Source organism: Amphiura filiformis, chromosome 14 (genome assembly GCF_039555335.1).
Source record: "Amphiura filiformis chromosome 14, Afil_fr2py, whole genome shotgun sequence".
In the NCBI taxonomy this organism is placed as follows: domain Eukaryota; kingdom Metazoa; phylum Echinodermata; class Ophiuroidea; order Amphilepidida; family Amphiuridae; genus Amphiura; species Amphiura filiformis.
In genome coordinates, this window is record NC_092641.1 from 7,408,334 (window position 1) to 7,433,690 (window position 25,357).

A 25,357-nucleotide genomic window follows, 5' to 3' on the forward strand; every position below is an offset into this window, starting at 1 on the left:
CGAATACAAAGAAATTAGGAAATGTATCAGAACTGCCATTTTTCAACATATGTGCGCTGCCTGCTCTGGGTAAAGATAAACATTTGTCATGTTTGTTCGTCCAATCAACCCATAAGTACATGTATAATAATTTCATCCCTATGTAACTTTGTTGTGTCGGCGTCATACAGTTCTGATACTTTCCGCTAGGAATGTGACGAACATCATGCGAACCTAATACCTATAGCTGTTTATCTTTTCGAGGGTTGAGAGCCAGAAAGCCTCAACTCACAATCACCTGCTCCCACAATATGAGCATAAAGCCACCAGGGCACTATAGAAGATGCAGTCCATTAATCATGACAAAATTCAATAGAAAACAAAAGACATTGTGGAGGAAATATAGATTTTTGAAAACCAAAGCAAGGAGCTGACTTTATTCTCATTTTGTTTTGCTCTTTCCCCCTTTTGCTCAAACCAGATGCACAGTTTTTTTCCCAACGTTTATGTGCGTCGGCTGCTCTGAGTAAAGATTCAAATTTGTTCATCCTATCAACCCAGAGAACTAAGTACCGGTATATTAATTTTATGAATGGAAGAACTTACGGTAAAATGATGTTCAGATTCAGACTACTAACGATTCCAGCGTATTGTGAAACCTTTTTTTATTCCACTCACGTGAGATAAGAAACATGCACGTGTAAATTCTTTACCAATAGTCTAGTCAATGTAGGACTAACAATGAGTACACATATAGATTAAATGCAGTAGAAAGATTTGGGTTGCAAGTATACCTAAAACCCATCCTGAACATCACATCAAAAAAGGAGCAACCCAGCAAACACAAAACGTTTTAGAACGTTTTTAAGGATGTACTACACCCCTTATTAAATTTGTGACTATTTTTGCATTTTCCTCAAAAAACAATAATACACTGGTAACAAAAGTTATGTATATTATAGGGGCATATAATCCAGTCACTACACTGGAATTTAATTAACTAAAGACAAGCGGTACGTTATTTATGATAAGAAAAGAGGAACCGCTTGAATGTACCACATTTCTGAACATACATGTATGAACCACTTGTCTTGAATCACTGAAATTTCAGTGAAGTAATTGGATTCCTTGCCCTATAATATACATAACTTGTTATCATTGTGTAGTTATTTTTTCGGAAAAATGCAAAATTAGTCACAAAATTTATCAGGGGGTGTAGTACCAACTTAACATGTTATATTATGGACTTTTGGTTTTGGTACAATCATTTTAATAACATTAAATGTCAGGTTATATAAAAGTCATGTGAACGTTATGCTACAAAAATATTTGTAAAATATGTTTCGCAAACATGTTTTTGCCCCGGGTTTTTGCCATATATTTTGTCAACACTCAAAAAACGTTTTTAAATGTTATGGAAACGTTTTATAGCCTTTATATACCCTTTATATAACCCGAGATTTGAACGTTTTCTGGCAACCTTTTCTAACATTTTTGCAAATGTTCTCGTAAATATTTTGTGTTTGCTGGGAATAAGGATTTTCGGCCGTGGATGCTGCTTGAGTTGTTGTTAATGAACTATCAACTTTAAATTCTTCAGAATCTTTGGTCTTTTTTATTTTATCTTTACATGGAAAATTTCACATGTAGTCAAAAGTAATTGTAATTTCATTAAATATTTATAGTCGATCACAGTTGATCACATTAATTTTTGTGATGTATCCCAGGTTACAGGGAAATTTACCCTATTTACAGATTTATCAAGAAAATAATATAACATAATATTGTTTAAAGTATAAGATAAGCATGTTTTTCTGACCTAACATAAAAGTATGCATGAATCTAGATAAGCTAATACTTATATTCACAGATATATCATTCCATTACACAGAATTAATATATTCTTTGGATTAACATACAAAGTAACGTACGAAGTAAGTAATAATAAAAAGTATATGAATTTTAAAGAACATTGTGTGATGTAACATTCTCTTTTGAGCTCTTTTGACTGACACCGTCTGGTATCAATGGCTCAGAATAGCCCAATAGGGCCCCGGGATAGGGCCCCACGTGTCAGATATTGGGGTTGACGACGTCCAATAGTAAACTGGATGAAAGCTTCCTCTCTTGGGTTTGAACCGGAGACATCTGCTTTGCGAGACCAGCGTTCTACTATCTGAGCTATCCATTGACGGTGATCCCAATTAGCAACCCAGCAAACACAAAAACGTTTGTAAAACGTTTTGAATAGGTTATATTTGGGGTTTTAGTTTAGGTAAAAACGTTTTAATAACATTAAAATGTCGGGTTATATAAAGGTCATGAAATCGTTTCAAAACGTTTTGTATGAAAACACACTACAACAATATTTTTAAAATGTTTTCGAAATGTCATTGTAAACTATTTTTGCAAACATTTTTTGCCAAATATTTTGTCAACACTTTTATGCTAAAATAGTTGCACCCAGCAAACACAGATATGTTCTTAAAATGTTTTTTACAAAACGTTTTAATAACATTTAAATGTCGGGTTATATAAAGGTCGTGAAAACATTTTTAAAACGTTATTGTAAATATTTTCGGCAAACATTTTTTGCAAAATATTTTGTCAACCCCAAAATAACATTCTGTTTAGAATGATTTGTACCAAGTTTTCAAAATGTTTTTGGAATGTTATTAAAACGTTTTTATACCCTTTATACGACGTATAACCCAACATTTAAATGTTTTCTGTAAAATATTTGTGTTTGCTGTACAGTAAATTACCAACAAATGTTATTTAATGTTATGAAAACGTTTTATACCATTAATTTACCCTTTATATAACCCGACATTTAAACGTGTCATGTTCGTATCCAAAACTAACGATTGGTTTCCCTGCAATCGATCAGGAATTACCGAAATGGCCAATTTAGAATTTGACCATTGAAACTAGGAGTAACAAATTGCCCACAATAGAACATGGTATCCATGCCCGTACGCAGTACAGTGGGTTGGGTTGCTGATTTTGAAAAAGTGGATTTTTTCCAAGGGGGGGGGGGCGATTTTGTGAAAAGTGGACTTTCTTTCGAAAATTTTTGACCAAAACCCATAAAAACCTGATTTTCTATGTCAATACCGCACCCACCGGTATTCAGCTACTCGCTCGACATACATATCTCAAGATTTTCTACCAAACATGTACATTGCATTTAAGTGCAGACTAAGTATTGTTGGTCGAAGCAGCCACAAAAAAAATCGATATTCATTATCTAAATCAATATATTATTGAAAAACAACACTTTGATGCTTTGGTAAAGTTCATTCTACAAATCATATACTTTGAAAACTTCCGTGATTGATTGTTGTTAATGAGTTATATACGTTTTGCAAAAGTGTTGTTGTTTCAGCCCTCTTTACAACATAAATCAGGACCTACAAAAAGATGCTGTGAACTACCAAATCGCAACTGTTTCAAATAGTTGCTAACCTTAAAGCAAACAATTTAAAATACCCTATTGGTACTTTCTAAATGTGCAGATAAATGGTGATGGTTGAGATTAGGACTGCACGATTCCACATATTTACAGACGGCTGGGATTTTAGGGTAATTTTGTGCAATATACAGGTGGGTACCTGGGTACCAGAATCACCAGGGATCAAATTAAAGAGGAGTGCGAAATTGTACTTTTTAAAAGTGTTGCAGCCTAGGATAAACAGTTGTAATCAAGTAGCAATGATATTTGGAGCAAAAGTAAATACCAGCTTTTAGAGATATGGTTTGACATTGTTTTATCTTTGGTCTTTCTTTTTATGATTTATTTTCAAGATTGGAACTCTGGTCTGGCCCATTCCATGTCAACTCAGGGATGTGCACCGCAACCTCTTCAATTTTTGTTTTTCCAGAGTTGTACACATTTTGATTTTATGTATAATGATTTAATGTACAACTCTATGGAGAAGGCAAACCTAACTGATGTGTTGAAGCCATCGAGACCCAAAGCCAATATCTCTCAGAAATGTTGTCCAAGAATATATCTTCAACATATCTGAAGTTGATGGTTGGGGGTCAAATTGTCTGACATTGGTTTTCAGGGGGTCAAAATGTAAAAAAGTGGCTTTGTTGGTGTAATATCTCAGCTAAATGTATTCTAAAACTATGCTCAATATTGATAAGAGTAATGTCCTACTCAAAGGGCTCTGACTCGCCAAAAAATGGACAGTAAAATTATTTTTACTTTTGGAGTTCTGACTCCAAAGTTGGTCCTGGTTGGACGAAGTTGCATTTTGAGGGCCCTATATCTTTTAAAGTAAAGGAGTTACAAGTTTTCTGATAGCAGATGTGAATTCTACACCAAAAAGTACCCCAGGATACATACTTTTCAAAGTTTTAAAGGGTTCCCTTTATACATTTATGGACCTCCAAACATCGTCTTCGCGTTGCGACACATTTTTTGCTGACCCCTCAATTTCAAATTGATGCCACGGGAAAACGAAATGGAGTACTACGCTCAAATTTTCAGGATTTTACTTTCTCATCAATATCTACCACCACACAGAAAAAAAAAAATTGAAGAGGTGCTGCGGTGCACATCCCTGAGTTGACATGGAATGGGCCGTCTCCAGTGGTGCCGCCACGGGGTGGGGAAAAATGCCCCCTATCAGGTCTCCCCAATTTTCCCTATGTTTCCCCCAAATTCCTCCCATTTTTTGCAGCGATTTTGTTGATTTTGCCCCCATTCAATTTCCCCCAATGCCTCCCACACCCCGAAAAAAGCTGGTGTCTTGTATTTGTTTGGATTTTGTGGCTAGGGAGCAAGCTTGTTGAACAAATAGTTCCTGCCATGTCTGATTTAAGATTATTAAAAGTGGTGTATGTTCAGTGAACATTGTTCACGTTTAGTGAAATTGTTATGTGTGACATGGCCATATCTGATTATATACATGAGACATGACACATGCATTACATCCTCATTAAACATTTGCAGCAAAACATGTCATTCTTAATTTTATACATCAAGGTTTCAAAAATGATTAAGCACCCAGTGTCGGCACCAGACGTTTTTTTTCGAGGGGGGGGGGGGGTGAATTTCAAAGGTGGCAAAATTGACCAATTTTGCGCAAAATTGCCGCAAAAAGTGGAAATTTACGCAATTGTGGAGGTTTTGCTTCAAAAGTGTGGGAGGGGGCAAACGTCCCCCCTTGGCCCCCAGGCGCCGCCACTGTTAGCACCAAAGTAAACAAAATAGTTAATAAAAACCTGGTAGATATACGTTCCTGAGCCGTCTGATACGTTCCTGAGCGCGCTCTGAGTTTCACGGAAGATTAAGCGCCTTAAAAGAACCATTCATTATTATTTATTATTATCTGTCTCTCATATATATTACCCTGGTTGGCTTTAAGTCCAGAGGCTTCTTTATAACTTTATAATAATCTTTATAAAAGAACAAATAAAGTAAATCACCAAGTTTGTGGTCATGTAATTTTGTAGATTGGATGCATTTATGACCGCTAATATGACTTCCTATCGTAAAATGTCCCTAAAATTGACCCCATCATCCAAAATGTCAGCCTTTCATTATTTAAATCAATATGTATTATTATTAAAAATTAACACTTTGATGTTTTGCAGAAGTTCATTCTAGAAATCATATTCTTTGAAAACTTGCTTGATCTATTGTTGTTAATGAGTTATGCAAGTTTTACAAAAGTGTTGTTGTTTCAGCCCTCTTTACAACATAACTCAAGAACCACAGGACCTACAAAAGTATATCTGTGATATTTGAATTCTTCTACAAATGATCACTGCAATGTTTGCCAAAGCTCACTACCATTCGCAAGATGTTGTGAGCTACGAAATAGTTTAAAATAGCTGCTATCATATACAAACACAATTTGAAAACTAAAATAAATGTGACTATTTTATAATATCAATAGGAAGGGTTATTATATAATGTGGGAATTATTTGAGTGTAAATTTCAGAACGCTTGATACTGATGTGATATGTACCGATCAGCAAAGTTAGAGGTCTACTGCCCTCTAACCAATGCCGAAATAAAAGGAATGGATCTAGCCGAAGTTTGCTGACCTCTTCCTCATGACAGTAGAGAAACTGCATGAACAGAATTGACACCATATAAAAATTAAGGTTACTGCAGATAATGCAAGTTTGTGGTTTTGGTAAACCAGTGGCATATATTTATCACGTTTCCTGATGAACCAACCTTAACACCGTAGAATTAGTCTCTCTAGCCACAATTTCAGTTCCAATGACAACAGTTTGAAATTCAATTTTTGAAAAAAAAAAAAAAGACACACCTGCAGTGATTTTGTTTTCAATTTAAAAAGCATAATTTTTAGACACATTTTGAAAAATGGTCAAATCAAAAATTTAAAAGTCACCAAAAGAAAAAAACAAAAAGCAAAAATAAATAAATAAATAAATAAATAAATAAATAAATAAATAAATAAATAAATAAATAAATAAATAAATAAACAAAAAAAAAGGTAAACTGAAGAAGAGTTGTGTTTACTTATATAGTTATGTGCCGATAGACTCTAAACACGCCTGGGAAAATGTCTACTGCCCTCTAACCAATGCTGAAATAAGGAACAGAATTATACCCAACGTACGCTTAACATTGATCTCAAGTATGACACAATAGAGCAACTGCATAGTGTGGAGTCAATGAGCCCTTTAATCTATATAATAATACGCATCGTCTATCTGTGTGTCTGTGTGTCTGTCTGTCTGTCCGCCTATTTTCTCGGAGACTAGGGGTCGCACGTTCCTCAAACTTGGTGGGTGGGTGCAGCTTGACCCTAGACAGAACCAGTTTGTATTGGTTAGTGAGTCAAGGTCACTCAAGGTCATCTAGGGGGTCAACTGAGGTCAAATTAGTAAAAACTGTCGTATGGGCATGAAACTTGGTGGGTACAGTAAACATTTAGAGCCAAAATTTTGAAGGTCATTTTGGGGTCATCTGAGGTCAAATGACTAAAAAATGTCATATGGGCATGAAACTTGGTGGGTACAGTCAACATTTAGAATTAAATTTGTTGAAGGTCATTTTGGGGTCATCCCGGGTCACCCAGGGGTCATCTGAGGTCAAATGGCTAAAAACTGTCGTATGGGCATCATACTTGGTGGGTACAGTCAACATTTAGAGTCAAATTTTTGGAAGGTCATTTTGGGGTCATCCAAGGTCATCCAGGGGTCAGCTGAGGTCAAATGTGTAAATACTGTCGTATGGGCATGAAACTTGGTGGGTACAGTCAACATTTAGAGCCAAATTTTTGGAAGGTCATTTCAAGGTCACCAGGGGTCATCTGAGGTCAATTTAGTAAAAAGTGTCGAGCAGGCATGAAACTTGGTAGGTACAGTCACCATTTCGAGCCAAAAATTTGGGAAGGTCATTTAGGGGTCACCAGGGGTCATATGAGGTCAAATAAGTAAAAATAATCGCGCCCAGCCGAGAACCGCCAAATACGGGTAACCGCCTAGTTGATAATAATACAATAATAAAGATTTATTAAACTAATTGTCCACTAAAGTGTTGTCAGTGTTTGCAAATCTGCATTTTGGTAGCCCAATTAGGCCACTTTGAACTTAACATCCCGCGACTTAATAATGGCTCTCGCAATATAGTGACTTTTGGGCTACTTTTAAGCTTGAATGGGAAAACATTAATTATAGTCTATTTTCAGTAAATTTTGCTACAAAACTACAAATCATGATGCTTTTGAAGATGATGTTTGGAGGGAAACCACAAAAATAATACTACAATTTTGGCCGAAAGTTTGTCTCAAAATGCTCTCAAAATTAATTTCTGATTATTTATATTTTGGGCGCATTTTGTCAATTCCGGCAACATTTCAAGTGTCGCACCTGCGAAATTGGCTGTAATTTGTTGGCAACACTGTGAAAGTTGTATTGAAAGAAGTTTCCAGGTGTTTAAAAATAATTCTATTAATAGAATGGCACTGTGTTGTAATCAAGAGCCAGAGTTATCATAATTTGGGAGTGTAAATTGCAACAGTTGAGTGTGTGCAGCTAATGTACTAAAACTATTATTATATAACACAATTATAAGGTCATTGCACTTTACAGAAAGTCACTGACCACTTTGGCCCAAGACACGTCCCCGTGTAAATCAGTTAGCATCATTCAGGTTGAAGCTCTATTACAGACGCGAACCCTAATCACCCTACATATAAAATAACCATCATAGCCAGGATCAGCTTCTCTTGTTTCGTATAGAATTTTTCAGTAAATTCCTTGTCCAATATTGTATTTCAAGCTAGCTCATTTTTTCTACAAAAACAGAAAACTAAACACTATCATCAAACACTCATGCACCAGAGTATACCCCGGGAGTTCAGGGAATGTCATCGAATACAATAGACTCTGAAGTAGAAATTGGTAAAATGTTAGAGGGCAGTATATACCTCAACCAATACAAAATAAGGAGCAGAATTTGCCAAAGTTTGTTGATCCCGTGTTAATGTCACAATAGAATAGAGCAAATGCATCTAGTGTGGAGTTAATAAGCCCCTCGATAATATCACATGATTTCTCCAAATGAATTGAAAACAACTTTATAGACCTTTTTCCAATGACCAAATACTATACGGTCGTGTGTCATGAGCTCGCCACCAAAAAAGGTGGCGACGTTACATTTTGCCAAAGTCGACTCAAAACCAATCTTTATATCTCTGTCAAGCAAGAAGTTATTGTCATGCTTGTGGTATTATTTTATTGCTAAATAAAATGCACTTTCAACCCTGCAAAAAGAAATACTTGAACTTTTTTAATATTAACACTGTGCTTCATAGAATTCAGAATGGGCAGGGTGGCGGTGGTGGGGGATGTGGTGGTGGAGGATGTGGTACACACAAACTCTATGGGATTGGTATTTTTAGTGCGTAATCTGCTTCTGTAAAGGCTGTAAATTGGATTTGGACTCTATTTAGCATCTAAAAGACTCGTGGCCTTACAGCTAAACAATTCTACTAATTGTTTTTAATCAGTTATGATTGGTTTAGTCTAGAAAATACAAACTTTTCCATACAAAACTACCCGTTGTCATATTTTAAAAACACTGTAGTAAGTAATGCAGATGTCTTCAAAATCTGAAAGTTATTGTAAAATTTTAATTACTTATCCTATCATAGTCAAAGTATAGATTTTCTGAAGAGAAATTTGACGAGGAATCTAAATATGGACATATTTTTTCTGTATGGGTTAGAGGGAGAATGTTTAGGTTCAAAATATGTTGAATTGTAAAAAAATCTAACATACTTTGGGACACCCTATATTCCGAGATTACCAAACAGCTGTGATTTCGGTTTCTTCCAAAGTCAGTTGGCTCTCCATATCCTCTAACCAAATGAATGTTGTTTACTTCCAGTTTATTACTTTAAGTTGGTAATAAGCAATGCATTGAGTGACCCATTTGTTATCAAAATCTTTTTTATTCCACCCTGTATAACTTGCAGGTCGCCCTGTATAATGAGTTGAAATGTATATATTTGAATTGCTTATGCCTTCAGCTTTCCAAAAATGTATTCTTTTACTTGTTTAGGGTTGATGATTGTCGAGATAATCTAATTAGAAATCCGGTTGGTGTAAAAATTCATAATATTTGTCATGTAACGCTAAGGGTGGCGAGTTCAGGACACACGGCCACGTGCAGATTTTTACATTCATGCACTTTGCAGGTTGTCATGCAATGGTGATCGTTTATTGTACGTGTATAATTTTGTAGAGGACCGGGATACTGATACCAAATTATGTCTGAGGAAAAATGTCTATGCTCCATTTAGACTGCCCATTTATGGCACCGAATGTTTTATGTAGGCCCATATGTGTGTAGCAAACAGAAAAAAAATCTTGAGCTTGAATTAAAATATATTTTATGACCACAATATTTTCTTAGATCTGATCTGGTTCCCATTTAGGCAAAGAAAAAATGCTAATTATTGTAATGTTGCCCTCAAGTGAAACAAAAATCAGTAGGGTCAGCTTGACAACTTTAATTTTTGTAATTTTTATATGGTCAAAATTATATTATATTATTTCGATTAATGTTATCTTCCTTCAATTTTCAACTTTTGAATTATGGAAATGTGCATTTTTAAGTACATGTAGTTCATAACACCAACAATTCAGGAAGTAAATTAAATCACACATATTGGGATCAGTATTCTCTACTACAGTAAACAATCAATATTTGGGTTGGTTACAGAGGGGAACACGATATTGTTAAGCTGTATCAATGATATAACTTTTACAGGGTTCTCGCTATTTATTTCCATGAAAGTAATCACAAAATGTTAGACCAACAAGAGACAAAACACGGTATACCGAAAGAGAGCTTTTTCTATTCCTCCTGAAACATAATGTGATGACCTTTCCATGACTTTTAAAAATTGATAAATAATAACATTTAATTCTGAATATTAAATGACCATATTTTAAAACTTATCTGGAATTTCATGATCAAAATAAAAATGTCATGACTTCTCCATGTTTGTTTGTGACTTACAGAACTCTGTGGAAAGCTACAGGAATACCCTCCTTTACCTTATGCTGGTTTGGATTACTGGTTTATACCCTAATCCTAACCATAATTCTAATTCCTAGCCTACCCCTTACATGCATAACCCTAATCCTAACTCTGTTCCCATCCCACCCTATTCATTATTCTAACCCTAAGCATATAGCTTAACCTTAAGGGGGAACTGGCATATTCTGCATGGACAATGATTTCGAAATTCAAAACTATCTTTGCAACACTCTGTGTATTTTCTTTAACATTTTCTAGAAAGGTGGGCTTAATTTTGTCCAGAATGAAAGTACACAATATTTAGAGGCGGTGTAGAAGATGAAGGAAATGAAGATGAAGATAAATATGATGATGATTAGTTTGGGGATTGGGGCTATAAAGATGAGCTTCATTTAACTAATCGATTACAGGCCGCTATGTTGCAGATTCGTTACGCTGAAGGTTCGCTATGTCGAAGGTTTTCTATGTGTGGAAAAAGATTCGCTATCCCTAATAGTAGGCCTAACCCTAACCCTTACCGTAAAGCAAAAAAAAGTTGTTTGCTTGTCCTCGTCCGACCGACCGTCTCAGCAGTCCCGTTGTTGCAATTTTCCCAAAATGTCATGAACTTTTCGTCCGAAAACTGAAGAATAATATAAAACAAATGTTGTAAAATACATTTTCCTGCATGTTTCCCCTGTCCAGTCATACCTGGCTGACGGTTCCGATATTTCGTATTATCACCATCAGTGTCAACACACTAAAACATTGTTGAACTTTAAAAGGCAGTAATGCATTTTAAGTTTACCAGACATGCACATATCAAATAAAGTAGGGTTTACCTTGAATTTGTCATTGGTTGGAAGATCTGTGGTCAGTGAGTGTTTTACGTAAAAAAGTACTTCACATTATACTTTTGGTACTTGAAAAAAATAAGATATGAGAAAAAAAAGTTTTCCCGACCGACCCAACTTCTGAAAGTGATCTATGGACAAGCAAACAATATTTTAGCCTAATCTTAACCATAGCCCTAACCCTAACCCTAAACCAAGGCTTAACTCTAGCTAACTCTATTTCATATTATATTATATAATATGTGACTTTAAGGGCTGGGGTATGAGGGACCTTGAAGTACCGGTATCTGGAGAGGGGAAGCAATGAGTTACCCCAAATCACAGCGGCAGGTAGTGACTGGGCCGCCGAGTGCTAATATATATTTATTTTGGAAGGTTCGTGTTTGTTTTAAATTTTGGGGCGTTTTTCCAAAATTTGATATTTTGGTGATATTTTAAAAAAGCGACATGCCAAAGACAACTCTTTGGGCACATAGTTTGTTATTGTTATTGCAGTTCTTTTCCACATACCTACGTTAACATTCGATTGGATGATTTACTAATATTATATATTTTATGACTGCAATTGGCGTTTTCAATGCGTTTTACACGTATCATGAAATTAACGCAAATATCTAGTCACGCTGCTTTTAGAATTTTTACCTGATCGTCGGCTTTTGCAGGCAACAGAATGCAGATTGGCTCACAATAGATGTCGTATTCCTCTATGTGGTTCACGTATTGATAAAATGAGTTTGTATTCCTTGTAACAACACACACATTGCCGTCTGGAAACCGGGTCTGGTACTGATTTTGGGACAGCCATTATACTAGCCATAGACTTCAGCGCCGTATCAAATCTCATAAAACCCACACGACTGACGACTATGTGTTTATGTTTCCCGCACGAAAGCTTGTGTCTACATCTATTACTATACTTCTTTGGAAACGTTGACCTTTGACCATTCTTTGTATAACGCCCTGATATGACCTTGATATGTTCGCTTGATTGGGTACGTTATAGCAACATTGAGTTGTTAGGATTTGGTCAGTAGATAATACTGCAGGGATACAATAGTTTAACATGGTGTGTGAGCATGGTGAAAGACTCATTATTGATTAGGCGCGGACATATTAAAGGCACAGGTCCTTTGCGTGTATAGCAGAAAATTATAATAGAATGTGTGAATAGAATGTTTGGAATTTTGCAACTAAAATACTAACTGCATTCTGCATTATGTATTTGTTTAGGCCTATGCCTATTTATTTATTTACTGACTTATTTATTTATTTTATTTATTTGCTATATTAGTTAGTAGGCCTAGTTAGTAATATTCCATGATAGGCCTACGTCGGTTTATTATTGATTGTTGATAACTTGACAACTTGATTGATTGATCGATTGACAGTCATTTCACATTATATTCCTAGTTTATAGGCCAATTTGAATAGCATTGTACATTAGATAAATAGACCTATCAGTATTGATTTATTCTATTCAGCAATATCAAGGATTACTATCAAACTTCTCATAGCTAATTGATTCCCACCTCTGCCTATTTTTTGCAAGGCTGAGAAAAAATGAAATTTCTGGACTGTAAACTTATTTGGCGCGCGATCTGAGCTGGTCCTTTTCTGGTGGCTGTGTCTGTTACAGGCACACTCCCTCTGCATCCAAACCAGGTTCACGCTCATTACACCTCCCTTAATAGCGACCCTTATTTATATTGACATAGCGCACTCTCTGCTATAGGAAATACCAGTTCGACATATAGCGGGTGTAAACCGATTCACGAATCAGTGGGACAAAACAACATTCATATATATTAATATAGTGTATTGAACCGAAACGACAGTTGTGCACATTTATTTTTTTGTGCCTGATATTGTGCAAAGTAACAGATTAAAATAATTTCCATCAAGCTGTGCATGGACTAAGTTGGTCTGCCGAGAGACATTGTCGTATACTATACTAGTGCCTAAAAAGTCAAATTATTCGTAAATCACAGTCATTTCATATTAGGTAAGTTTTATATAACTTTTTTGTTCAGTTGCTATTTGAGATTGCTTGTTTTTTTTCTTCAAAATGTAGGCCTTATACCAAATGGTTAATAAAAAAATGCATACTCACCTTGGTAAGCCTAAATCGAAAGCGAATAGTCAAATGCATTGCCGTAGATATAGTGGATAGATTAATATGCAGTGGTGGTATTGCGACAGTGGGAAATTGTCACCCACGTTTCACCGTAACATTTATTTTATAATTTGTAAATTAATTGCAACCTGTTATAAAATGATTCAAATGGGATACGTTGTAAATAGATGAATGCAAGGGCGGCGCCAGGGTATTTTGATAGGGGCGATGGAATTTTAAATTTGTGAATAACTAACATGCGACGCAACAGCGATGCCAGTCGCGTCGCGCGACGCAAGGGGTGTCTGTACAGTGCAAGGGGTCATGTGCCGTGCTCAGGATTAAAAAAAGAAAGAAAAGAAAAAGAAAATGGAAACCCAAATGAAGCTATTTGATGCACATTTTTCTTTTTATTATTTGTAGTTATTTCCCGACCATTTAATATTATTAGTAAAATCACTGCTGTCCGTCCGTGTGTGTGTGAGAGATTATAGGCCTATTCTCAATCTTTTTTTTGTTGACCCTACGAGTGCCACATCAATCCAGTCTGCCCTCTCCACACTTATTCAGTGTATTAGTGAAATACGATCTTGGATGACGGGCAATAGGCTAAAACTGAACAATGACAAACTTAAGTTTTTGTAGTCATTTCTCCTCATAATAAACGCTGTATGCCTCCAGTCACACTCCTAGTTGTTCTGGACTTTATTCAACCTTCTGAGTCCATTCGCAATCTTGACATCATTGTCGACACACATATGTCCATGTCAGCTCATATCTCATCTCCCTGTGCTAGTGTAATTTGTAACTTATCATCTAAGAAACAACTCACGTATCCGCCGTAATCTGGACTGTTATCATGCCGTCCGCTCATTAGACTACGGAAACGCCCTTCTCATGGGAACAAATGTCACTGACATTGCCAGACTTCAACGTCTTCAGAATTGGTCAGCCAAGTTGATATTCGGCGCCAACAAGTATGATCACGCAACTCCCTTCATGAACGAACTTCACTGGTTGCCGGTTAAGGAGCGTATCACATTCAAGATCTTCCTTTACGTGTTCAACATATCTTTCATCTTTCATCTTGCCTAGCCTTATACTGCCCAGTCCGGAGGGACTGCTGGCTCACACTATGACGAATAGGAGGGAGGGGGGGAGGGGGGGGGGGGGGTACTGCAAGCGACGTCAGCTGCAAATTGCAATTTTGAATTTCCCGCCAATCATCGTGTGTTGCCGTCAATTGTCGCTGATGAATCCGCTAGCGACCGCAGACGGCCGAAATTATCAGTCGCGTCCGTCGGCAATTTTCAGCATGTTGAAAATTTTGTGGCGGCAGAAAAATTAGTTGTGATTCCGTTCATATTTCGTTAGAGACCACAACCCTCATTTCTTTGTCGTTTTGAGGTGGTCACAATTTCGTTGGTAGTCGTTGTCAACGACCATTGACGAAAAAACAACGGCAAGTGACGTCACATCTCGAACCCTGTAACGAAATTCCAACGATCTTGGTGCGATAATGGCTTGCGAATTGTGTCCGGAGGGTGACGGATGTTGACTGTTGATAGCGGGTCGTTTGCGAGTACCTGCGGCAATGCAACGGTGGTCTGCGATGGGTTACGATTTTGAAACAATGGTCCAATGATCAGTGGTCCAATGATCCTGTTCGTCATAATGTGAGCCCGCCTTAAGGGAGGTGGAATGGGCGTGGTCCAAGACCCTCAAAAAAATTTTCCCAAAATTTTTTTGCCATATTTTGTTTAAGAAAATCATAAGCTATCAGGTCAGCCAGATAAAGTTAAAATTTCCTTTTCAAAATGCGAATTTGAGGGAATTTCATCTCTTTCAATTTAAAACGATTTATGGCAGCGTTGTCTTGCTATACATGCCGTAACCAGTTTTGGTTTACGACTGGTGGGAGACTAATCAACGAATCAGCTGATCAGCTGGATTGGTATATATATGTACACACATGCGAAGAAGAATTCCAGTCATCTTATTCTTTCTAGTGAATAATTCATCCACTAATATTACTTTTACTGATATCCTGGCATGCCTGGAGAAAGAAAGAGGCGTCGTTAGCAGCTATCACCTATATTAAGTAAGTACTTCAGTCTAAAAATATGTGTGACGTGTGTTTAGTAACTTAGCCCGGGTAACAACATGGGTAAGCTTAAAGTAAACATGATAAAGATATTTAGCATTCTCTCGGTAGGGGCTGTTCCCGGGCATGCCGGGGACTGTTCTATCTATTGCACTATACCTACTTCTGACGTAGGGGCCGTGCAATAATTATGAGCCCGGGGGGTTGGGGGGCGGGCGTGGGTGCGATGTAAAATTGCCACCCCCACCTGGAAAAAAGCCCACTTGTACAAAATAAGCACCCCCTAATGCCCTATAAAAATTCCTGGCGGTAAAATGGGGGTGCCAAGAAATTTTATCGAGCCGAAAGGGGTGGGGCAAGCAATTTTGGGCAAGCCGAGCCGGGGGGGGGGGGAGCAAGTGATTTTTGGCACACATGGGTGCCTTGCTCCAAGTTGCTCGAGAAGAGATAGCCAAGAATTTGTTCACCGATAGCTTCACATTCTATAGGTATGCCAGGCAAACACATTTGCTAGTCAGCCAAATTCGCCGACAATGTCAATGCATTTTTACATAGAAATTTAAAACTTGTGCCCGAAGAAAGAAACCTACATAAATATGTTTTCTATACTTCACTTGACCCAAATATATGATTTTTATGGTGATAAGTCACTCGCACATGGAATTTTAGAGGATTTTGATAGCAGTTCCATTAAAAAAGCTGCTATCATAATGAGACTAAGATCTAGAAACACCCTGAAATGCCGTTTTGGGGAATTTTGCTAGCTGAATCTTTTGACATTGTTTGATGAAAGTCAATCTTTGATAAGATGTAACTTTGCTACGGAAAGTGCTATGAAAAAAAAGGTTTTCAGTTTTGGCTTTGTTTACTCAAGGGCTTTAATTTGATATATAAAATGATGCAGTTTGATGGCAAATTTGAATTCACCTAGCATACCTACATTCTAGAGACCATTGCATTCAAAATCTAGTCGGATTCGCTGAAGCATGACACGTACCGTGTAAAGCAATGGAAGTTCAGAAGTAAAATAGTAAATTACACAGCTGATCACGACAGACAATCGCATCAAAAATGTTGCTAAAATTAAACTTTAGCAAAATTTTAGACTGTTCAAAATAGGCAAATCTTTGATTTGATTTGTTCGGGTTTTGACAACCCTGGATAACCCAAGAAAGCCTCTATTGAAGCTTATTTCCATTGGGGTCCATTTGAACACTGGGACGGGTTAGGAACAGTCAGGGGTTAACACCCTACTCTTTTCGAAACTGGCTGCGAGATACATGTACAGGTATGGCTCTCTGTACACGGGACCGACGGCTTAACGTCCCCTCCGAAGGACGGAGTACTTTCATGATTCATTTACCCAATTCTAAATGAACCATGGGGAGAGCGGAAGTCTGAATTTAATCTACAGAAGTTGCCAATTAATTTCAGACTTTCTTTTTTCCAAGTCAATATCCCAGCAAATCGCCACCGCCGGGAATCGAACCCGGACCTCATGCACTGAAGGCAAGTACCCTAACCATTGCGCCACGCTCTCCCTTGCTCAAAAGATACCGTACTGTAGTTGACTCATCAAAATAACTTTCATCCAAATTTCAACATTTAAACAGAATAAATATAACAAAAGATTGCACCGCTGTCCCACCGAAAAATATTTTAGCAATGCACTCTAGCATCGAATGCGTAACTATCGTGTGCAAAAAAAATTTGAAATTCGAAGCTAGAGTTATCAAGTAAGGGGCGCCTTTTAAATAAAACACTCTAAAATGGCTTTATAAAGGAAAACAGTTACGGAAACACTTTGCCAATTTCCTGCTCGCTGCGTTCACAACAAGTATCATGTAGATTAGGCTTCCTCAAATATGTTGAAGTGCCACATGAAATAAAAGAAAACAGCAAAGTGCCACTCAATGGCTGCTTTAGCACCTGGGGTGGGCGAGCCAGAGGGGTGTCCCCCCTGTGAAGCTATCGATTTAAAAAAATTTGAGGTGCAAATGACGCCATTTGGTGCAATATTTTGTACTATTTTAGCCGTTGGTAGAGGACATAAAAAAGGGCAGAATGGCAGTCAGGAAGGGCATATTTTACCTGTATCAAATTTTGTGTCAATAAAATACATCATATAAAAAATTCGATATATACATCATGCATTATCTATTGTATATTCCTTTGCTAAATTGTAAATAAAAAATTGAAATGTAGAATATTGGAGATATTCCTGCTGGATGAAGTTTGATCAAGGCATTTTATTTTATTTTTATTTTATCCATTCTGAGGGATAAATCACAAATAGTACCACAAATAGTCTTGGAAGCTACAATCAAGGAATTTAATAGTTGGTACACCTTGACAATATGTTGGAACTCTTCATTGCTGCTCTGAGAGTTAAGTGAAATTAGTATAACTATGTTTGATGAGAAGTACATACCTTCTCCTTTCCTCTTCCCTCCCCCATTCCCCCTCAATCAATGTTGGGGAGACTGGAGAGCCCAATGGAAAAAGTGCTTTCATCAACATTGAACTGGGGGAGAGGGGTGGCGATTTACATTTAGTATGCCCGAGTGTACCAACATTAATTTCTTTGATTGTAGGGCTTAGGCAGCCAGCAAATGTTACACACCCAAATTTGTACACGTCCAGTTTTTTGCCCACATGGCCTATACTTTGTACACAAATGTTTAAATTTACACACCCAGTTTTTTCAATTTACACACCCAAACCTTCAAATCTTGCCTAAGACCCTGCAAAGTGATCCATGGATGTTCTTTAATAAAATTATTTTTTATGTGCAAATGCCCCCTGCCCCCTAGTAGTGCCACCACTGTTTAGAACTGAGGTATACTTTTATTTAGACATTTGATGAATTTAGTTGTACATGTACAGCTGTCTTTCAAAAGTTTCTTTAAGGGTGGTTATTAGGAGAAGGGAACTAATTATGGTGAATATAGTACCTGTAGGCTACTTGTGTGACGTTGACAGCTAAATAAATTTGAGCCAATTTTTTAACTTTCATTCAATCTCCATGAACTTTGCCAGTAAGTGTTATAATTATACTGAACTGTTTTACTACTTCCAGATGGTGGAGCTTACTCCAGGCATGGCAGTGTTTGTGTTTCCAAGTACACTGGATATGGAGAAGACATTTGCAAAACTATGTAGAAGATTGATGGATGATTTTTACAGTGGGGCAGAACAGGATTAGATGTGATCAAACAAGACCATGAATGACACACACCAGCCATTGTTGGTAAGAACAGCTATTCCCGTATATATGTTTCTTTTCATGTTGCCTGGTGTAGCTAGGGGGTTGTGCGCCAAGGGCAAGGATACAAAATGGATGTGCCCCAAAGCTGTGAAAGTACCAACTTGTCAAAAGTATCACTTGGTCATTTTGTGAAATGCAGTTACACAAATATCTAGAAACAAAATCAGTGGCTCCAGAATAGGGTACATCTCGTGCCCCCCATCACCTCATGTCACACAAATTTCTTGTCCCCATTGCAAATTTAAAATTATTCCAAAGTCGTTTTGGGGGTCAGTAGCCATACCATATGCATAAGGCAGCTATTTTATTCATGCATTGTGTACATTACAAATGACTGCTGTACTAGTAACTTAGTCCTTACTACTATCAATGAATAAAAGATGATCAAAATAACAGTCTTACTCAAAAAATAACAAGGCCAAGTTTATGTAAACAAAATTGGCTGCCATTTGCTGTCTTTACTGTGTAATTGTGAATACATAACGTTACTGTTTTTGTGCCAACTTTGACCTGTTAGGCTGATACTACTACAGAAGAGTGATCGCACATTTGCACATTTATAGACCTTGCTCAATTTGATGAGACAGCAGTCACAGCACCCAATATGTTAAAAGAATGGAGGCTGAGGTTCTTCAAATCTTCAGATGGGAGTTCTCAGCAGAGGTGGTTTATATCGTGAAGTTGTGGATAGGTAGTGGTGAGCAAACTCAGAAGTTTAAAATTCTAGAGCATTGTAGATGCTAGGCCAGATGAAAGGCAAAGTATGAAGCAGAATGACGTAAATAATCATGACACATATATGCCTTATTGGAACTGGATTTGGGAAACCCTCATCAGTGTCTACAGAAATGACTCCATCTGCAGCCCTTGCTGATCTAGCTGTGCAATGTGCATGATCCTTGGATCACACTTCATATCCAGAGATAAACAATATGGTCCTGATTTCCTTTCCCCCAGAATGTTGAGACTCTGAAGCATACATGTACCAAAGCATCACTCAATGACATTAATGCCCTCAATATCAATGAGCGTTGAGCATGGAGTAAAACCCAGCTCTGATTTCCTGCGAGTGCCAATCGAAGATATCCAATCTCAAGATTTGAAGAACCTCAGCCCTCTGGCTAGCCCTCTAAGTTTCCTCCCTCATGACCAGCACTTGAATCCTATCACAACTTTTGGGCTTGGCAAGTCCATGATCAGGGATGTAGCTACAGTGGGCGGTGGTGGGCGGTAGAGCCCACCAATCGGTTTTGGAGCCTATCACTCGGCTCCAATTTGAGCATTGGAGCCCACCACTCAGAGGCCAAAATTGCAGCATTTTATTGAATTAGTTAAGAATTTGGTCTATTTTGGCAAACAATTTCCACCTGGGAACCAAGGGAGAACAATGCCAGTGCATTGATTGGTCACCCCAGGTAAATAAATAAATAAATAAATAAATAAATAAATAAATAAATAAATAGTAAGAAATTATAGTGAAACCATCACTAGATAAAGTGCTCAACTATAAAATATAGGAGGGAAATATATTATTATTAGTGAAATTACCACATCGTAATACAAATTTGTTTCGTATGGATGGTTTCACCCATCCACACTCGTCAGTTGCAATGTGTAAAATGACAAAGAATATGTCTTGAGTTTTGATGCGCGCGCAAGAGGAATTAACGCAACCGCGTATCTTAAAGTTGCGCAACACAATACGCGTCTTTTAGGCCCAGAACATGGATACGCACTTAAAGTGCGTATCCATATCTGAACCTACTATTGCTAAACATGCTAAAAGAGCGACTTATTTATAGTTACACAGTAAATGTTTTTTCTATGCCTGCAGCCACTTGCTAGTTCGTTTCTGTGGTTCAAGGTTGACATTTGTGGTTTAGTTATAATAAAGTATTTCTCAGTAATGCATAGATTGCATTTTTGCTGCTGGTAGAGTACGATTTACTTCGAGCAATAATTCTCCATTTGATGGAATATGATACTTTCTTATCATTAAGGTTCCAGATGTAGTTGCTCAGAGCGGTGGCGTATCTTTGATTTACATTTTTGAAGGTACTGTTATGGACATTGAATCTTGTTTTAAATGGGCCTTCTGTAAGTGCCAACATATGTCTCTTCCTTGCGGTTGTCTGCCCTTGTAACCGTCGCTTGATATATTACTCCCGATATCAGGCAATTTCCATCAAGAGGGCACAATTTGTTTTGCAGTTGCAATTAGTGGTGTTTTGTGTCGAAGCCAAAGATGTTTTCGCAGATTGCATCACATATTTGTTGTGTCCTGATATAAGTTGCTGCATGTTGGGCATGCAACTATAACTTATCTTTACGGTGTTTCTATTTAGAATCTTGTTGAGCTGGTGATCTGGAGGAAACATTTATCTAGTAGGCTGAAAACTTCTTTCCAACATTGGTAGAAACGGTATCGCTGTACGGCGGATTGAACCATGTAATGTTCCGTTTACGTCTGCGTTTATTTGTTTGCTGATTGCTATTTTGGCCAGCAGGGTTGTATTTCAGTTCGTAATTGTATCCACTCTTCTTTAAGGCTTCCTGGTATGGTGGAGTTGCGGCGTTAAAGATATCTTCGGTGGACGATATATTTGACAATCTTTTGCTGATGCTTTCGGTGATATTCCTTATTACAGAAGGTGGATGATTACTTTCTTTGTGGACGTATAAGATGGTGTTGTTAGGTTTCATATAAGGTTTGTAGGTACTTGTTCTTAGGTCCATTGTGATATCTAAAAAGTCAACGGATTTCTTGTTGGCTTCGATGGTGATTTTAAGGCCATTGTTTGCAAAGATTTTGCATATCTCTTTCTTGATAAGTTCAACCTGATCATGGACTTGCCAAGCCCAAAATATCTCTTTCTTGATAAGTTCAACCTGATCAAAATATCTCTTTCTTGATAAGTTCAACCTGATCATGGACTTGCCAAGCCCAAAATAAATAAATAAATAAATAAATAAATAAATAAATAAATAAATAAATAAATAAATAAATAAATAAATAAATAAATAAATAAATAAATAAATAAATAAATAAATCTTCCATCACAGACTGTGGCTGCTTATAATCATGTGTTTTAAGTTGAACAATCAAACTCAGGTTGTGCCTGCGAGCTCGTATGGCGAGACAAGGCTGTTTGGCAGTTCGTAGACTGAGCCCAAGTTCAATTTTTCAGCATACGCACGGTCATTAATAGCTGTAATCTGTGGCCCTCACTGACTTCATGAGCCCAAAAATAGTTCAAGCAGGGAGGAAATCTTAGAAGGCCTTGAACAAGGCTACCCTCGAGCTCATCAGGCCTGTGTGTGTTGTCTCATCAAATTGAGCAAGGTCTAGATGCAAGTGTGTGATCTCAAGTCTTTAGTATTATCTGCCTAACAGGTCAAAGTTTATAGCACAAATAGGAAAGTTATGAATATTTTAGCAATTTCACAATTACACAGTAAAGACAGCACAAGGCAGCCATTTGTGTTTACATAAACTTGGTCTTTGTAGATAGCTCCCTTATGTTTAATTTTGAGACAAGTATGCTTTTTAACATCTTTATTCATTAATAGTCCTAACTGCATGAACTAAAATGCATAAGGCAGCAATACTTTCTAACATTAACATTAGGGTATGGTCATTGACCAACAATTTCAGCATCACGGAGGCCCCTATTATGATTTTGGAATAATTTTAAATTTGGTATGCAGTAATATATTGACCAATGGCATGTTTTGAGACTAGGGACAAGAAATTTGCTTGACAAGATGGGCATGAGATGCACCTTACTCCAGAACCAGGGTAAGGTGGGGAGTGGGGGGGGCACCCAGCATACAAAATATGGCTGGTCAGTCGGCCATTGGCATGTAACTTTTTGGCCTGGCCGGAAATTTTCTGACTGGCATCTAGTTGGCTGGCCGGTAATATATACAATGATTTGGTACATTGTAATAGTGTTTTAGGAATGAGAACATTTCAACAGAGATATGTCAATAATAATCGTATTTTTTTCTATCCACAGCATACACACTTGCTTCACAACTTGATGTGGATACTGTTACAGAAGCCAAGCGAGCATCTTAAAATAAGGAATACATTTACCATGTTTACAGGGGTTGCTATCCCACAATAAGAAGATCCAGAAGACATTAATGTGGGCATCATTGTGAATCTTGGAACTCAGTACCCTCCTCAAGCCACGTCAAGCTTCACTATTTTCTTCTTCTTCTTGGATACCGCTTTACGATGATTAAGTTTAGACTTATCAAAATGAACTTCTGGGTGAAGCTTGAACTAATAAAAGCATTCATATGATTAAGGTTAAACTTGGCTTTCGCTTTCAGGCATTATTATCGTGAACCGATGCATGGTGACAAATTGAACGCATAAATGGTGAGACAATGAAAATCCTTTTGGATGCATGGTGAAGCTTGGCCCAACAGAACACTTTATATAGTGAAAGTTGACTTCAAATTTGTGAGCAAAAAGTAAGCTGATCGAGGTGAAGCTTGACCTCCAATATCAGTTATAGTTGAATCATTTTCTTACGATCCGTGACCATTCATAGCATACCTTTGTTTCTCTGTGGATTTGACTAGATGGACATATTCTAAGAAAAAATAGCTCCTATGTCCCTCCCAAAAATGGCGGGAAAATCTATTTATAGCTCATTTTTCAAAATGGCCGCCGGTGACATTTTGAAAAACATGAATATATATATACCATGTTCTGGATGGGATATAATGACAAATAATATGCCGTTTTCCACTATCTTTGGCATGCCCAACCTTTTAAGATAACATTCAAAGTGTTGAGAGGTCATCTTGACCCCTAAATCCAAGATGGCCGCCAGTTTCATATTGAAAAACATGAAAATCGATATATCATGAAGTGGATAGGCTATAATAACAAACAATGTGTCGCTTTCAACTATATTTGGCATGCAAAACCGTTTAAGATCATATTCAAAGAGTTTGGGGTCACGTTGACCCCTAAATCCAAGATGGCCGCCAGCGTCATATTGACAAAAACATGAAAATCTATATACTATGAAGTGGATAGGCTATACTGACAAACAATGTGTCGTTTTCCACTATTTTTGGCATGCCAAATCTTTTTTTGTCAAATTCAAAGTGTTTGGGGTCATCTTGAACCCTAAATCCAAGATGGCCGCCAGCGCCATATTGAAGAACATGAAAATCGATCTATCATGAAGTGGATTGTTTATAATAACCAACAATGTGTCGTTTTCAACTATTTGCGGCATGCAAAACCATTTAAGATCATATTCAAAGAGTTTGGGGTCACCTTGACCCCTAAATCCAAGATGGACGCCAGCACCATATTGACAAAAACATGAAGTGGATAGGCTTTACTGACAAATATTCCACTATATTTGGCTTGCCAAACCTTTTCATGTCGTATTCAAAGTGTTTGGGGCATCTTGACCCTAAATCAAGATGACTGTCTAAGCCATGTCGAAAAACATGAACATCGATATTTAAGATGTGAACACATGTGGCCAATACTTATTTTTACTCAATTACTTATACTATAGATTTTGAAAGTGTTACCTTTGTTTTTTCAGAAAAGTTGCACGTTAAGAGCATGTGATGGAGAACAGAACAGACACCGAAGAGCTACAGAGCAACCAAGAGACTGATAAACTAGAATGCATGTTGAAAGATCATTGCCCTGTAAAAGACAGTTTAGAAAAAGTAGAGAAATGGGAGAACATAAAGGACACATTTTTACAATGGAAGGGCCTTGATAAATTTCAACATGTCAATACAACAGTGGAATGGGATAAAGGACCTAAGGGTTTTCATATGCATGCTACTTGTTGTACCACGATGTCTAACACACACGCTCACTGCCAAGCCTTTGTTCTTTCAACATATCCAACAAGTAATATTTTAAAGATCGTGAAATACGCACCCTTGAAGGACTGCTCTAAGATTACATTCGTATTACTTCAAACCACGGGCACTTTTCCCAAGTAAGGTCCAGCTACCTCAAGGAACTTCGGATCAAAGAATTTGGAAAAGACATAGGATTTCACGTACGTATTCAGAAGAAAGTTAGTGACCTTGTGTATGATACAAGCACTTCCGATACATACATCGAGGCCGCGCTGTTATCACTGGGAGTAACGGATGACCAGTTGGTCAAGAACAGGTCATCAAAACAACCACTGTTCCTTGGCCCCCGTATATAGATGAGGTGGAACAAGCTGAAAACTTGAGTGAGCTCATACTAAACTTCATTACCTGGTTGAAAAAACCTAACACAGGTCTAACTGATGACAACCCAAAGGTCCGATCAATTGCGTCAATCGTAGGGAGAGATCGTTATTTACGACAGGGGGAATGGGCATTTTGATCAATTTTTTTATTTGATCTTAAGGTGGAAAACGCAAAATTGTTTGTTGAACCAGGAGGGGGATTGTTAAGTTTAAAAAGGGTGAATCTGACAATTCTGAGTAGATGCGAGGGGGAAAGCAAATTTTCAAATTC

At 37.4% G+C, this 25,357-nt stretch overlaps 2 long non-coding RNA genes across 2 annotated transcripts in view; both read left to right on the forward strand.

Annotated features, from left to right (window-relative positions):
- The first annotated feature begins 13,199 nt into the window (after nucleotides 1-13,199).
- The window catches only part of LOC140168910 (uncharacterized), a 33,128-nt gene continuing 20,970 nt past the window's right edge, over nucleotides 13,200-25,357 (forward strand). The window contains exon 1 of the long non-coding RNA XR_011861282.1: nucleotides 13,200-13,361. This is a non-coding gene — a long non-coding RNA (uncharacterized lncRNA). The remainder of the gene's footprint in view (nucleotides 13,362-25,357) is intronic.
- LOC140168909 (uncharacterized) lies at nucleotides 15,412-23,364 on the forward strand. Its single transcript, XR_011861281.1, has 3 exons — nucleotides 15,412-15,573; nucleotides 18,656-18,826; nucleotides 22,864-23,364. It is a non-coding gene; the product is annotated as an uncharacterized lncRNA (long non-coding RNA).